This window comes from Channa argus, chromosome 1 (genome assembly GCF_033026475.1).
Source record: "Channa argus isolate prfri chromosome 1, Channa argus male v1.0, whole genome shotgun sequence".
In the NCBI taxonomy this organism is placed as follows: domain Eukaryota; kingdom Metazoa; phylum Chordata; class Actinopteri; order Anabantiformes; family Channidae; genus Channa; species Channa argus.
The window spans coordinates 6,532,928-6,548,810 of NC_090197.1; the positions used below are offsets into that span (position 1 = coordinate 6,532,928).

The following is a 15,883-nucleotide window of genomic DNA, read 5'->3' on the forward strand; positions in this document are numbered from 1 at the left end:
TGTAAACTGGTTAATTTAAGTCTCTGTTACATGTTTTTTGCTGCTTCCACAAAACTTCTTGTTTCTGCTCGTCCGTTACTAAAGTCTGACACCTGGTTCATGTAACACAGTACAGTACATCAAGGTGACAGAGATCCTCAGATGTGGAGATGAATGTAGATCTGTTAATGAAACTCCTCAATTAAAACTTGTCAGAACAACATCATCTGTTAAACAGGTTATATTGAGTTGAACTTTTGTTATTGACCAAATACTTATTTTACGCAGGAATTTATAAATAAATTCTTTAAAAAAACAATAAGTTGATGTCCTGTTTTTTTCTCCACATTCTGTCTCTCACAGTTGAAGTGTAATATGATCAAAATTACAGACCTCTGTCATTTTAAGCTGGAGAACTTGCACAATCGGTGGCTGACTAAATACTTTTTTGCCTCATTGTACGTGGGAACTTAATTTCGTAATTGTTCTTTAATGTTTGTTCCTCAGAAACACATTTGTGTATCGTGTTGTAAAGTGGATTCCGTTATAAGTCACTTCCTGATTCTTTGGAAAGATTTACATCTGTACAGAGGCGGAGACGTTTAACATGTAATGTAACTCAAAAGAAAGAAAAACTCATTTAAATACGCGGTGTATCATCAATGAAACAAATGGCTTTTTAAGGACATTTGTATTAGGTTCTTGTCTCTACTTTACTATTTCATTGTTTTCTTATTATCGCAGCATTGAAATCTGGCGACGTTGTGGGATTTGTGCCAAATATCCAACCACTCCCATCTTTCACAGAGACCGAAGCAACTCGATTATTTCTCCGTGATTCTTGATCAAATCAGGATGAAGTCGTTATTTCTGTTGCTTCTCTTCTGTCACGTTTCATCACCAGGTAAGTTCACATTTCAATCTCTAAACTCTTTACTTCAGTCTGCACTTTGTCCCTGCGTCCACAGTTTTACCTCAGTTTGAAAAGACTTTAGGCTTCAACTGAACATGTTCACACTGTAAATGTCCCATTTGGGACAATATGTGTACAGTATATTAAGGCTGAATACTGAATGTAGCGTCCAGTCAGAAATTTGAAGTCTTACTGATGGTCTGATAATAGTTTATTGTTCTTATCTTTTTCCTCAAACCAACGTAAGAGCTACACAAAGCAAACACAGACAAAACAATAGATTAAAACCACATCAGACCGTTAATACGTCCTATAGCAGATTTACGTTAAACTAACATAAAGACAAATTACCATCTTACAAATTTATATAAATCATAAAACCAACCTTGTTACCACTTTCAACTGCAGCTAAACACAAAAACATACTATCCGTAACCGTCTCCTTTTATTTTTCCGTCTGTTACCTTTTACCGTCTTCTACCGTTGTTAAGTTTCATTCTTTATTATGTGTTAGCTGTCCTTTCAAAATAAAACACATCCGTCTTACAGGAAGTTATAAAAATAAAAGCCACAAAACAAATCACAAAGGTTTGAACTAGGAACATTTGCAGGAGAAAAAGATTGTAAGGACGTTACACTGAATGTATTTTTATTTTGTCTCACACTGAAACATTCCCTCAAGTTTCTCTACACTGGATCTTCTGGAATCCAAAACCTCCCAGAGTTGGTGATTGTTGCCCTGGTTGATGACGTTCAGGCAGGTTACTGCAACAGCAACAAAACCATAGAAATACACCAGGAAGTTTGGAAAAAACTGTTCAAAGACAAACCTGAGCTAATGGAGCTGTTCACTCAACAGTGTTTCGACACACTGCCTAAACTCTTTAAATCTACACTTGACAGAATTATGCAGCACTTCAACCAAACTGAAGGTGCAGTATGTTCTATGTTCTACATCACTTGGAAAGTAATGGGAGGGAGTTTTCACTGGGGGCAGATTAAAGGTGACAGGGCCTCTGAGCTTGAATTACATGACATGGCTGCTCCTCACAGAAATGACATATCAAGACCACAACACACTGATCCACAGCACAAGAATGAAAGTGAACTGATTTCTGCTTCATGACCTCATCTTGAAAACACACTGATCATTAAGTATGAGGAAAAAATACTGCTTTACTTGAATGTTTATGAATTAGTTTATTCTTTTTCTGCATCACATTTCAGGATGAAATAGTATAATATACATTTTGCTGCAGCTCATTTGTCAGACAGCTATTACACTGATTATTTGTCAGTAATCCTGTGCACATCTGCTCACTTACCAATCAGGAAAAAAATTGTTTTTCTACCACAAATCTCTGTGCATTCCACAGACTTTTACATCTTCACTTTATTAATAATCTTATGTGACCCAGTCTGGGCAGCACAGTGGGGGAGTGTCCACAGCTAAAAGGTCCCCGTTTGAATCCACCTGCCGGCTGCAGCCTTTCTGTGTGGAGTTTGCATGTCCTCCCTGTGTTTGTGTGGGTTTCCTCCATGTACTCTGGTTTCCTCCCACAGTCCAACAACATGCATGTTAGGTTCATTCCTGTCCATGTTGTTCCCCACCTCTTAGTACTAGATATATTCTTGTCAAAGAATGATGTATATGTGTCGACTTCTGGAAGATAATTCCAATAAAAGTCTGGGTGATATTATGGTTGTTGATGGCAGTGATGGACTCAGGCTGCTAATGATTGATGCAGAGTGTTCAGCAGGTTCATGCTTATGAAGGTAACCTTCACCAAGTGACTAGACAAATTAATCAGGAGGCCTGGAGACACATCAGAAACTCATCACTGTGCTTCAAAGAGCAACAGAAGAGAACATTTCTCACAGTGACCATTAACTGTACAACTCATCCCCAGAAAATCAACTGAAAAAAAATATGTTGTTCTCTGTTGTTCTCAGGTTTCCACATCTTACAGTTGATGGAAGGCTGTGAATTGGATGAACAGACTGGAGAGACAGTTTTTTTCACAGTATGGTTATGATGAAGGAGACTTCATGTCATTTGACCTGAAGAAGCGAACGTGGATCCTTCTGAAACCAGAGGCTGACGTCATCCAACAGGAATGGGAGGCTGACAAAGCCAGAATAGACATGTATATGAATGTCCTCACTCAGAATTATTCTGAGTGGCTGAGGAAATCTGTGAATTATGGGAAGAACTTCTTGTTGAGAACAGGTAGAATCACAAGGACTCATGAAATCTTTTAATTATTTATCATTAAATGTTTTTATCTTTTGTATCCTCCATGGTTTACATCTTTTCTCCCTTCTTTTTCTTTAACTTTCTCCTTCTCTCCTCCAGAACTTCCCTCAGTTCCCTCTCCTCTGGAAGTCTCCGTCCTCTCCAGTCAGCTGCCACGCTACAGGTTTCTACCCTGACAGAGCCAAAATGTTCTGGAGGAAAGATGGACAGGAGCTTCATGAGGACGTGGACCATGGAGAGATCCTCCCCAACCATGATGGAACCTTCCAGATGAGAGTTGATCTGAATATTTCATCAATCAAACCTGAAGACTGGAGGAGATACGATTGTGTGTTTCAGTTTTCTGGTGTAAAGAAAAACATCACCACCAAACTGGACAAAGCTGTGATCAGGACCAACTGTGGTAAGACGAAAGTCAGACGTTTTGAAAATATGTGTTTCTTTGTTAGTTTTGATTGACCTCTAAAGTTGGACCAGGACCTCTATTTATCGAGCATCTCAGAGTAGGAAATCACTCCTGTCTGCACCAAAATGTAGCAGAGCTTCAGAGGTGTCTGAACTGGTGAGAAATTACCAGGAGAGACTCTCTCAGTTAATGGAAAGATCATTGCAACTTTACATTTTGAATTAACAGGATGAGTGTAGACCAGTAAAGGTTAGAATTGTTAGGTTCAAAGGCACTTTATGAAAACTTTGTGTATTATTTGTATTATGATTTTAAAGACAAACTTCAACTGTGATTTGAGAATTTCAGTTTTCAATTCTCTAAAACATTGAACTTCAATTGTTACAAAAAGACTCCAACACGTCCCTACAACTTGTGAGGTCACATTGTTTCCTGGTCGTCCTTCACCTTCACTAAAAGTAAGAGTAGGACGCTTCATAAATACTGTAAGTTTTACTCAGTGGTAGAAGTGTTTATGGTTTTAATTTAACTTTCAGAGCCATGAAGTAAGTGATTCTGAGATGCTGGACAAATACAGGCCCTGTCTGTGCTACAGAAATATAATAAATATGAGTGAAAACCAAAACTACATTTGACTAACTACTTGGTCTTATTCATATAATCTGCTCCATATACTTCAAATCTAAAGTGGATTCTATAAACTGAGCATTTTAATTTCCACCCAAGTGTAGAGACAAAGTCTAAATGTTGTGTTCTGGTTCCAGGTCCTCCTGTCTTTGAGGTCGTTGGAGTTGTTGTAGGACTGATGCTGCTGTCAGTCTGCATCACTGCACTCGTCATCTGGAGGAAGAAGAAGAAGAATATTGGTGAGAGACTGGTGAATGATTTTTTTGTGTGGCTGAATTTCAGTAACTTTACTGCTAAAAGAGCCCAGTTGACATCCTCAGCAGAAGTATTTATTAAGACTTGATTGCTTGTCTTTATAATCCCAGCAAAAAAAAAATACTATAATAAAAGTATTTATCTATTTATTATTATTATTATTTCACATTCTGCATTAAGAAGAATGTTCTCACTCAATGATCCAAAATAAATAGAGGAAGCAGAGACACTGGAGTTTCACCATGATTTTCCATGCACACATTTGATGCCTGTTAAACCAATCGAAGGTTTAAAGAAGCTTCCACACTCTGAAAGTTGTTTGATTAGTGTCTGTTAGACCAGAAAAGCAACAATGTACAATTAAGTAAAATCCTACCACGGTACTGAAGTATTATCAGCAAAATGCACTTGAAGTAAGGGCAGCACGGTGGAGGAGCGGTTAGTGCTGCTGCCTCACAACTAGAAGGTCAATAGCTTGAATCTCAGCTTGCTGTGGACTCAGTGTTGACCACAATTCAACAAGTTTGGAAATGATTGGTTAAACATCTAACAATTTATTGTTATTATGTATTAATGTAAAATCTAAATTTGAACATAACATAAAAAAATACATTTTGAATTTATTATAAAGTGGAATGAAAACTACAATATTTGAGTAAATCAGATTTACATCAAAATTGCACTTAAATACACGACAGCTTCATGTACTTAACATGTTTAGTTGTAAGTTTGTTTCCAACGCTGCCAGAAACACAGAAATCACCACCACACTGAATGTTACAACTCTGTCTCCTCTATCCAACTAAACCAGATACATATTCACATGTCTGTGGTGAAAATAACTTATGCAACATCATTTGAAAATGAATTAATTGTTTGGGGAAGAAGGCGCCTGCAGAAGAGCAGGACTGTAACACCACAGACTGCAGAGTACGATATGTGGCTGGGTTTAGGCAACAAAAGCACTTTGGTTAAGGTTAGAGGAAGATTGTGGTTAGATTTAAAATCAAATCAACACGTGTGTGAAGTGATGTTTTTTCCTCCAGACCACAATCTTTCTGTAATCTTAGCAAAGTCCTGTGAGAGTCTAAATACAGCCATAATAATGTTTAATAACTGTAGTCAGACAAATTAGATATTGTACTGCAACAATTGATAAATGATAGACAGTATTTGGGTTGAAAAAGGATCATTGTCTGGGAACATGCTGCTGATAGTTTCAGTATTAACATATTTGCAACATGTTGTTTAAATTACCTGTCAATAGGTAAATTAATCCAACTGTAATGTTCTTTTAAATTACTATTTGTTATTGCATTTTTTAAAAGAAGTATTTAACAAAGTATTTAACTTGTCCATTTATTGGTTTGTCTTGACAGGCTCCCAGTGGAGATTAGAGGAGTCAAAACAACAATTTTTTAGATTTTCTTAGACAATGTCATCTAAATTTACTGAATTTATTTCTATACCAAATTATTAAACCTTAAATTGTGTATATGTGTAGTTCATTAAGTCTCTGTTACATGTTTCTGCTGCTTCCACTAAACTTCTTGTTTCTGCTCGTCTGATACTAAAGTCTGACACCTGCTGGTTCATGTAACACAGCACAGTACATCAAGAGACTTCAGCGATGGTCCCTAACTTCAGACTGTAAACATCAGTATGTGCACTGTGAAAAAGCTTTTTCTCTTTCCTTTTGCCCTACAGCTAAACATTCCCTGACATATTTCCTCACCACGTCCTCTGGACTCCAAACCTTCCCAGAGTTTGTGGCTGTTACGGTGGTTGATGGAGTTCAGGTGGGATACTGTGATAGCATTAATAAGACAGCGGTATCAAAACAGGACTGGGTGAAAAACCTTCTGGAAGCTGATCCTGAGCACTTGGAGTGACACACTGCAGCCTGCACCAATGTCCATCTGTATTTTAAAGCAAAGCTGGAAAACATACAACAGCACTTTAACCAAACTGGAGGTTTGTGTGTTTTTTAGTAACTATATGTTAATTTCTTTAGTTGCATGAATGTATTGACAGATAGATACAGCAGATTAGTACATTTAGAGAAACTCTATACATCATCCAGTAAACAAAGAAATTTGTCTTAATGATTTGGGGCGACTGGCTCAGGAGATAGAGAAGTCGTCCACCTGGGGTTGGCAGTTTGATGCCCACTGGAGCACAAATTGCTGAGCTTGGCTAACATCCCTCTCACCCACCCCCTCCACAGATTCCAGCGGGCAGCCCAGGACAGAGCTGGCCTTCTTTACCAGCTTGTTCAGTCTCTTCCTGTCCCGGACATTGCTGCCCGCACCCCATTTAATATGAGTTGTTGTTGATGTCCATCAATAGGAACCACTACCTGAGATGTGCACCGATAACTCTTCCCATCCCCATCAATCAAAACATGAGAAACAGCAGAAGGGGAGGTTGTTCCTGTTAATTTTTTTATTTTGAAGACACTCCACGAGGAAAGGGGGCCAGTCAGGGCTGCAAATGATTACAATTATTTATTAGATTGTATTTATTGTTAAAAAAAGTTAGTTTTTTGCAGCAGCACCCTCTCCAGCAGGTGGCGCCCTGGGCAACCGCCTTCTATGGCCTATGCCAAGATCCAGCACTGTGTGGAGTAAAGGTTGGTCTGTTTGGTCGAATCTTCCACAAGAGCTTCTGTAGAACATCTGCTGAAAGACTGTACTGTGTACTGAGCATAATCAACAGGTGTCAGAACACACAGTGTAACACAGCTTGCTGAGTTTGGGGCTGTGCGGCTGCAGACTGATCACAGGGTCCCTGCATTGTGTTTCTCATGCTACAGCTGATTGTTCTTACTCACTGTAAGAATGGACGTCCATGGATGTTGCTGTGTTTCTGTGTTGAAGGACACTTCATCTCCACAGTGGTGGTGTTGGATTTGAACCCATGCACAGTGACAGAGAATTATATAGCTTATAGAAGTAACACAGATGTCCAGGTGTGATGGCATCTCCTGGGAATTAATATTATTTTCTCTTTCATACATCTATGGCCGTCATCCCAAGACACAGAGCTTTTACTGCATAAAAGCTTTCACTGCCACACTCCCACATCCATTTGATGACTTAGTTAAATTCAAACTTTCCTTCCCCTTTTTCGGTCTTTTATTTTTAAAATAGGAACAGAAAAATGTAAATTTGTCTAATATACATATGGGGGAAAGTAAAAAAGGCAATTTCTCTTTTTTCATTCTTGTATTTGAAATTGAAGAATTAACTTGTTTTTCCATTTTCCCATTTCTGATCTCAAAACAGATATGGACTCTGGCCTTTTTATGTTAAATCTAACTATTGACACCTGAAATTGCATTTTGACTAGTCATATGAAATGTGGACATTTAGACTGGTAACAATTCAAAGTTACATTATAGATATGTGAAATGCTTTTTTCAGTTTGGACATGTGAAAGTATGACTGGTAACAGTTGCACTGTAAACATCTGAAATGGGAGTTTTTCTCAGCACCTCTAAAGTGTTGTATTGTCTCTTACAGTATAATTTCTGCTCCTGTTTCTGGTTTGGCCTGATGTTGATAGCTGCCTTTCATGGCCCACTTCCTCATTTGAAACATCTGTTGTAAATTATCTTTGGCTGTCAGATTTCCCTCACTCTGTCACGTTGGCTTTGTCTGTTTTCTTTAGTTCCTGACCTTAGTTCCAGATCTTCTGCCTCAGCTTGTACTAGTCCTGTTTTCTCCCTGTGGATTAGATTTTGGATGTATGAGGATCTTGGATATACATTTTGGATTTTTCTCTTCTGTGTTAATTGCTTCTATTCTGGTGGGGCTGCTCTAAGAGGAGGATAGTGTGTATATTTATCCTCTATTCACTAATGTCTAATCTCTTCTTCCTTCTGACTATGTACATGCAGGCACATGTTTTTTCACACGTCAGCTCTCTGTCAGCCCCAGTCTTTCCACTTCCTGGTCTCTGTGATAAATATCTGAAATCAACTGATAACTAACTTCAATTTAACTCTGGTTTTCTGCAATTTCCGTCACATTTCTTTTCACATTTTCCAGGAGTGTTTTGCCTGTGAATGGGATGATGAGTCTGGAGATGATGGTGGATATAAACAGTTTGGTTATGATAGAGAGGACTTCATTTCATTAGACCTGAAGAATCTAAGATGGAATTACACAGACCAGGCTGCCACCTACGAACAAAACATCACTACTATAATAAACTCTTCAGCAATTTGTCCTTGATGGTCGAAGCAGTGTTTGCATTATGGGAGCAGAATCACATGACCAGATGTAGTTTTAAAATCATAAGGTTACTCAGTGTGCAGTAACATATACGTGGTTTATGAAACATTGAAGTGAGTCTCACTGAAAACTGACAGTCAATCAATCTGTGCCTCTTATACCCCCGTAGTTCCTCCCTCAGTGTCTGTCCTCCAGAAGTCTCCGTCCTCTCCAGTCAGCTGCCACGCTACAGGTTTCTACCCTGACAGAGCCACAATGTTCTGGAGGAAAGATGGAGAGAAGCTTCATGAGGACGTGGACCATGGAGAGATCCTCCCCAACCTTGATGGAACCTTCCAGATGAGACAGGAGAGACGACTGTGTGTTTCAGGCTCTAAGGTGTTGAGGACATCATCATCACTAAACTGGACAAAGCAGTGATCAGGACCAACTGGGGTAAGACTGAAGTTAGATGTAAAATGACAAATACACACCAGTTTCTTTGCTTGTTTTCCCTCTAAAACTTTAGTTCTCAAAATGTTTGAGAACACACTGCTAAGTTCATATACTGCTCCAAAACAAGTATGAAAATATTATATATTTGCCCTCAGCTTTAACAGTAGCACGGTTAGTAGGGAAACCACACATTGTGCTGTGTGTCTCAAAATAGTCATAGCCAGTCATTTCCTGATTAGGCAATTGCTCAATGTGGTTCCTACAAAACAGTCTACAGAGTCACCAAGTATGAAAAAAACCCACACTAACGTGCACAAAGCACAGTCCATGCATGTCCATCACCAGCTGCTGACTTCAGCACAGAGGAAATCTGACTCCTATTTAACAATGAGGCTGCAGTTTGGGTCCAAGACCTGAACTTCTAGGCTACACTTCTACTGTTCCTCCACATCCCACTTGTGTCATGGATTCCAGGTCAAAGCTGGACAAATTTGTTTAGAGTGTCAGTCTCACAGCTGCTGCTGCACTTTAACAGGCTCTGACACACTGTAGAACTAAATGCTGCTATTTAAAAAAAACAAGCTTTTCTCCAACAGGATCAATATGATTTATGACTATTGTCATAGTTCAGTTTTGATAGTAGTATACTAGTCAAATTCATCATATCTGTAACACAGCTCTCTGTGGTTTCCTACCTCACCATCTTATTCATGTGATTTGCTCTATGTTCTTAAAAACTAACAACCTAAACACAAATTATGTGCAGCTATAGAGACAGGGTCTGAATGTTCTGTTCTGTTCTGCTGTTTGTGCAGTAATTCTAAGAATCTACTGAGTCTAAACACAGAGTCATGTCCTTATCCTCCAAATATCTAATGCACAATCTCGGGCACCAGTTGGTTTAATGCGCTGCCTTTGGTGGTGATTAGTCATAAGTCCAGTCATGGGAGATCAAGTCAGACACATCAGTGTCTTTGTCATTTCATGGACCTTTGAAACACATTACTGAAGCTTCTGCACCAACTTCTAGTTGTTATCTCTTGTTTCATAAAATGGATGGATTGATGGAAAACTTGATGGTTCTCTTCCATCCAGACTTTATCTTTAACCTCAGCTGATGTCATTTTGCTTTCAAATGTTTTTATTACACTGATGAATTAGATTTTTTTCTTTGTAAAGCACCTGGAACTGTCATTTTGTATAGAGTGTTGGCCAACTATAATTATAATGAGTTTTAGTTTTTATTTGTTCACTTGTGTGGACTGAAATTTTAGCTGAAAAAGAACAAACACGCTCAGTAGCCACAACGTTACAACCACCTGCCAAATATTGAGTAGGTCTCCGTTTTACAGGCATCAAGCCGTCAGTAGCTGATGCTTGAAGTCCTGTGAGCTGGGCCTCCATGGATCACACTTGTTTTCCAGCACATTCACATACACAGATGCTCGATTGGACTGAGATCTGGAGAATTTAGAGGCTGAGTCAACACCTGAAAGTGCTGTTCCTCAAACAATGTGTCAGGGTGATTTATCCTGCTAAAACAGGCCACTGCATTCAGGAAGACCATTTCCAAGAGGGGGTGGACTTGGACCTCAACAATATTTAGGTACTGTATTTGTCAGAGTAACATCTACATGAAAAGACCCAAGGTTTTCCCAGCAAAACATTTCCCAAAGCATCACGCTGCCTCCATTGGTTGCCTTTTTCCCCATAGTGCATCCTGGTGTTATCTCTTTCTTAGGTAAGTGACGCAACACACTCAACCTTCTGCATGATGAAAAAGGAAGCATGATTCATAGGATCTGTGTGTGACTCATCAGACCAGGCCACCTCCTTCCATTGCTCTGTGGTCAAGTTCTAATGCTCACATGCCCATTGTAGGCAGTTTTTGCAATGGACACGGGTCAACATGGGCACCATAGTCTGCGACTATGCAGCCCCACACACAACTGACTACAATGTGTATTCTGACACTTTTCTATTGGAACCAGCAACTTGAGCTGCAGTAGCTGTTCTACTGAATCGGGACTACAAGGCTCAGCCTTCGCTCCCCGCGTGTATCAATGAGCCATGACGCTGTCGCCCGCTCACCAGTTTTGTTTCTATAGACAAATTTGTTTGGTCCTGACCATTGCAGGCTGAGAACATCCTACAAGAGCTGCAGTTTTAGATCCAGTCACTTGAGTTGTTGTCAACGTCGCTTAAATCCTCTCTTCATGTTTTGTGCTTCACACATTAACTCCAGGGACAAAAAGGTCATTTGCAGCCTGATACATCCCACCCACTTCCAGGTGCTGCTGTAATGAGATAGAAAACGTTAACTGTACCTGTCAGCGGTCTTAATATTATGGCTGATCGGCATGTTGTAACAAAACATTTCACCTTTTTACAGTTTCATTTCTGTGTTGAATCTGTCTCTTAATGTTTGTTCAGTGTTTATAGTCTGTTGGAATTTGAGCATTTAGCTCAAGTGTGTAGTGAAGTTGATCAAGTGTAACCTGTTCATTGTGTTGCCGTTTGCTCAAATGTTGCATCTCCTGTAAATTCATGTCTTTAAGTTTATGTGAATGTTCAGTGGCTGATTTTTACTCAACTGATTTAAAAACTGATGTCACATTAAACTGAACTCAGTTTCTGGATTATTAACATTCTGAGGTAATTGTGCATATTTGAATATTTCCATGTTACAAAAAGTGCTTTTCTATACAGAATAACATTAATAATTATATAAGATACAGAATATTTATTTCTAAAAAGGGCCTTTCTCCATAGTGAACATTTATATATTTGATATTTTACAAACACTATTTTGTTGTTAATTCAGTACTTTCCCTGAAGTGAAGGGTGACTGACAAACTTTTGCTTGTATTGGAGTATTTTTTGGTGGTATTACTGCTTTTAACATTAGAATTGACGGGTTGACAGGAAACACTTCAGTTTAAAGCACCACACTGAATTATATCTATTAAGCTTCTGATAATGAATTACATAGCTATAATAAAAGCAAAATCAAGAATTCATATTCATAACACAAAAATGACAGACAAACTAATAATTTTATGCAAATGGGATCTAAAGGTTTTTTTATGTGCTCTCCTGCTGCTCCCACAAAATCCTGGAAACAAAATCTCCAGAGAATCGTTCCGTTTTTAAATTGTCTTCGTTATCAGGGTAATTAACTGACAAATATCAGTGACAGACATCAGAAGTGTGGTGAATATAATATATGTAATTCATCCAATCAACATTTTTATTAATGGCACAAAGACTCAAATCCTGCAGCTATTTGGTTTCTAATTTTCCATCAAATTATCTTTTATGGGCACTGCACTTCCTCCCTGGAGGAGGCGGGAGATGTCACGTTTGATTCCTACCTTCGATTCCAAACATCACCTGTGGACACGTTCTGGGACAGAGTCTGTTGTGGTTTGTGTCTTTCAAAGCACATGTTTTACTCGACCAGTGTACTGTGGCACAAGGAGTCTCATTCAATTGTGATGGAAAATCAAGTATTATTGAATTATGATTACATTTAATCCTTAGCATGTTACCTAGTTATAATAGCAACTTGTACTCAGTGTACTTTTGAAGAATGTTTAAAAGATTGTATGTTGTTCAAATGTTGTCTCGTATATATGTTTTGTCTCGAAGTGTTTGCAGAACTGCTCCAAGGTCAGTTATTGTCTAACAGCAGACCATCCCACACTGTAGTGACCCAGAGTCACTCCATGCTCACAGGTGCTTATCAAAGTGCTGAAAAGGGAAAAGGTTTCCATAAAAGGAGAAAGGAGCTGGGAGCAGTAGCCTGAGGGTGGAGAATGTTCTGCCCAGTAAGAGAAAGATATTAAAACTAATGTGTGATGTATAAAGTTTAGAACTGCATAGGATGGAGAACTGAAACTCTGTTGATGTTCTTCTCTCTTGCAAGATAATAAAACCCTAAAAAACATCCTGGATGTTGAAGCTTCTTTACTAATTACACTTGAGGTGTCTAAAACCAGATATGATCATTTTTTGCCATGACAATCAGTAAAGTAAATGATGTAATGGAAACAGCAGCTGCTAACAGTGAATTCGGTGGACTTCAATTTTCTAAATGTAAACAGCACTGTGTTAAAAACCGGATTTAAATCAGTGACATTTGTGTGAACTTCATTACCTGATTGTCCGTTAGTGAATCACCTGTCTGAAGTTTGTGGGCGGAGCGTCTGCTCCTCACTAACTCATTTGTTTACAGTTTTGGTTCCCGTTATAAATCACTTCCTGAGTTTTTAGGAAGTTGCACAAGTGATCATCGAGGAAACATTTAACATCTAATGTAACACTCAAAAGAAAGGAAAACTGATATAAATACGCGGTGTATGATAGATCAACTTAAAAAGGTTTTTGTGGCACTGATTTGATGGAAATTGCTCACATTATAAAGAACTTCAGCCAAATAGTCCTAACACTCCGATTATTTCTCTGTGATTCTTGATCAAATCAGGATGAAGTCGTTATTTCTGTTGCTTCTCTTCTGTCACGTTTCATCACCAGGTAAGTTCACATTTCAATCTCTAAACTCTTTACTTCAGTCTGCACTTTGTCCCTGCGTCCACAGTTTTACCTCAGTTTGAAAAGACTTTAGGCTTCAACTGAACATGTTCACACTGTAAATGTCCCATTTGGGACAATATGTGTACAGTATATTAAGGCTGAATACTGAATGTATTTTTATGTTGTCTCACAGTGAAACATTCCCTCAAGTTTCTCATCACTGCATCTTCTGGAATCCAAAACCTCCCAGATTTGGTTATTGTTGCCCTGGTTGATGACGTTCAGGCAAGTTACTGCAACAGCAACAAAACTATAGAGATGAAGCAGGATGTGTGGAAAACGTTATTCTAAGAAAATCCTCAGCTAATGGAGCTGTTCACTTGGCGATGTTTCGAGATTCTGCCTAAATTCTTCAAATCAGTACTTGACAGAATTATGCAGCAACTCCAACACAGAGGAGGTTAAATATCTTCTATGTTCTACATCTGACTTGAAAAATAAATGGAGGGAGCAGCAGAGCTCAACACAGGTCCTGGAGGCATGAAAGCTAAGTCTGTTCTGTTCCTCTTCCAGGAAACAAACCGGGTGAAACAGGCTCAACTCCTCACAGTAACAGTTAACAGTTTTAAACAGTAAAATACAAAGTAAAACAAGTGAAAAAGTTCTATCTACTCAGACTTATCACCACTCTTTACGTTACTAAGACTAAATTTGATAAGTTGTGTAAAAACAGCCATTTTTAAGAGCAGAGCTCAAAATCTTATCTATCCTTTGAATATCTGTCCTTATGTCTTGTACAATAAAATAAAAATGTGTATTTACTTTTTCATTGGACATTTCCAGGTTAATTTTATTTTTGCATTAAAACTTTTGAACTGAAACGTAAAACCACTCATAAAGAAAAGGTCACAGAATCATAATCAAACTGTAATACTGTGAGAAGAGCAGGACTTTATAAAACATGCAATATTGTTAAGTTCAGCTTTCTACTGGAGACATCACTTATACATCATTGTAAACTGTGTTTTCTCTCTCAGGTTTCCACATTTTACAGTCGATAGAAAGATTTGAATCTGATGAAAAGACCAGAAAGACTTTTTCTGCACAGTATGGTTATGATGGAGAAGACTTCATGTCATTAGACCTGAAGAATTGAAAGTGGATCCCTCTGAAACCAGAGGCTGATGTGGTCAAACAGGACAAAGTCCTAACGGAAGATACTGTTCACTTTGTTACTCAGATTTATCCTGAGTGGCTGAGCATGTGTCTGAATTATGGGAGGAGCTTCTTGTTGAGAACAGGTAGAATCACATGACCTGATGAAATTTCAGAACTATGTTCATATAAACGCACTAAATTACAACTTTAATTGCTTCTCTTCTTCCCTTTTCTCTTTTAAGCCTGATGTGTCTCTATTGAATTTAATCCTTGTTCCCTTTTCTCTTTCTCAGCCTCTATGGTTTACTTCTTTCTCCCCTCTCTCTTTAACTTTCTCTCCTCCCTGTTTTTATTGCCTTCTCTCTCACCTACCAATTTATTTTACTGTTGCTCTCTTCCTTCCCCTCTGTGCATTCAGTCTTTTACATTTCAGAAGAAAGTGCATTTGTCAATTTTCCAACAGTACAAAGAGGAAATGGAGTATTGCAGTAATTCTTAAAGGTTGATGTTAAACATGTTTTTATAAAAATACTGAGATTGTTAATGTTCTGCAGTTTTTATGGAAAACTTAAAGTTAGTCCGGATTTATCAGGGGCCACTGTGCAAATGACCTATATTTGTGTTGTTGTGTTGTTTTTGTACAATATATAAAATTCTCTCTCTCCTCCAGATCGTCCCTCAGTGTCTGTCCTCCAGAAGTCTCCATCCTCTCCAGTCAGCTGCCACGCTACAGGTTTCTACCCTGACAGAGCCACAATGTTCTGGAGCAAAGATGGAGAGGAGCTTCATGAGGACGTGGACCATGGAGAGATCCTCCCCAACCATGATGGAACCTTCCAGATGACAGTTGATCTGAACATTTCATCAGTCAAACCTGAAGACTGGAGGAGATACGACTGTGTGTTTCAGCTGTAATAGAATTTTTTCCTCTTGGAAGAATTGTAGACAGAAATCCGCGTGATGAACCATCTCAGTTTAATACATGCCAGCATGGAGAAGAACACATGGATGTTGAGTGTTGTTTCTGACTTGTATCTCTCAAACCCCTTCTATTTATACTCAAACCCAAGAAAGGAACC

General features: G+C 38.6%; 1 pseudogene; it reads left to right on the forward strand.

Annotated features, from left to right (window-relative positions):
- Positions 1 to 834: 834 nt before the first annotated feature.
- Positions 835 to 11,868, forward strand: LOC137101083 (major histocompatibility complex class I-related gene protein-like; annotated as a pseudogene).
- The last annotated feature ends 4,015 nt before the right edge of the window (positions 11,869 to 15,883 follow it).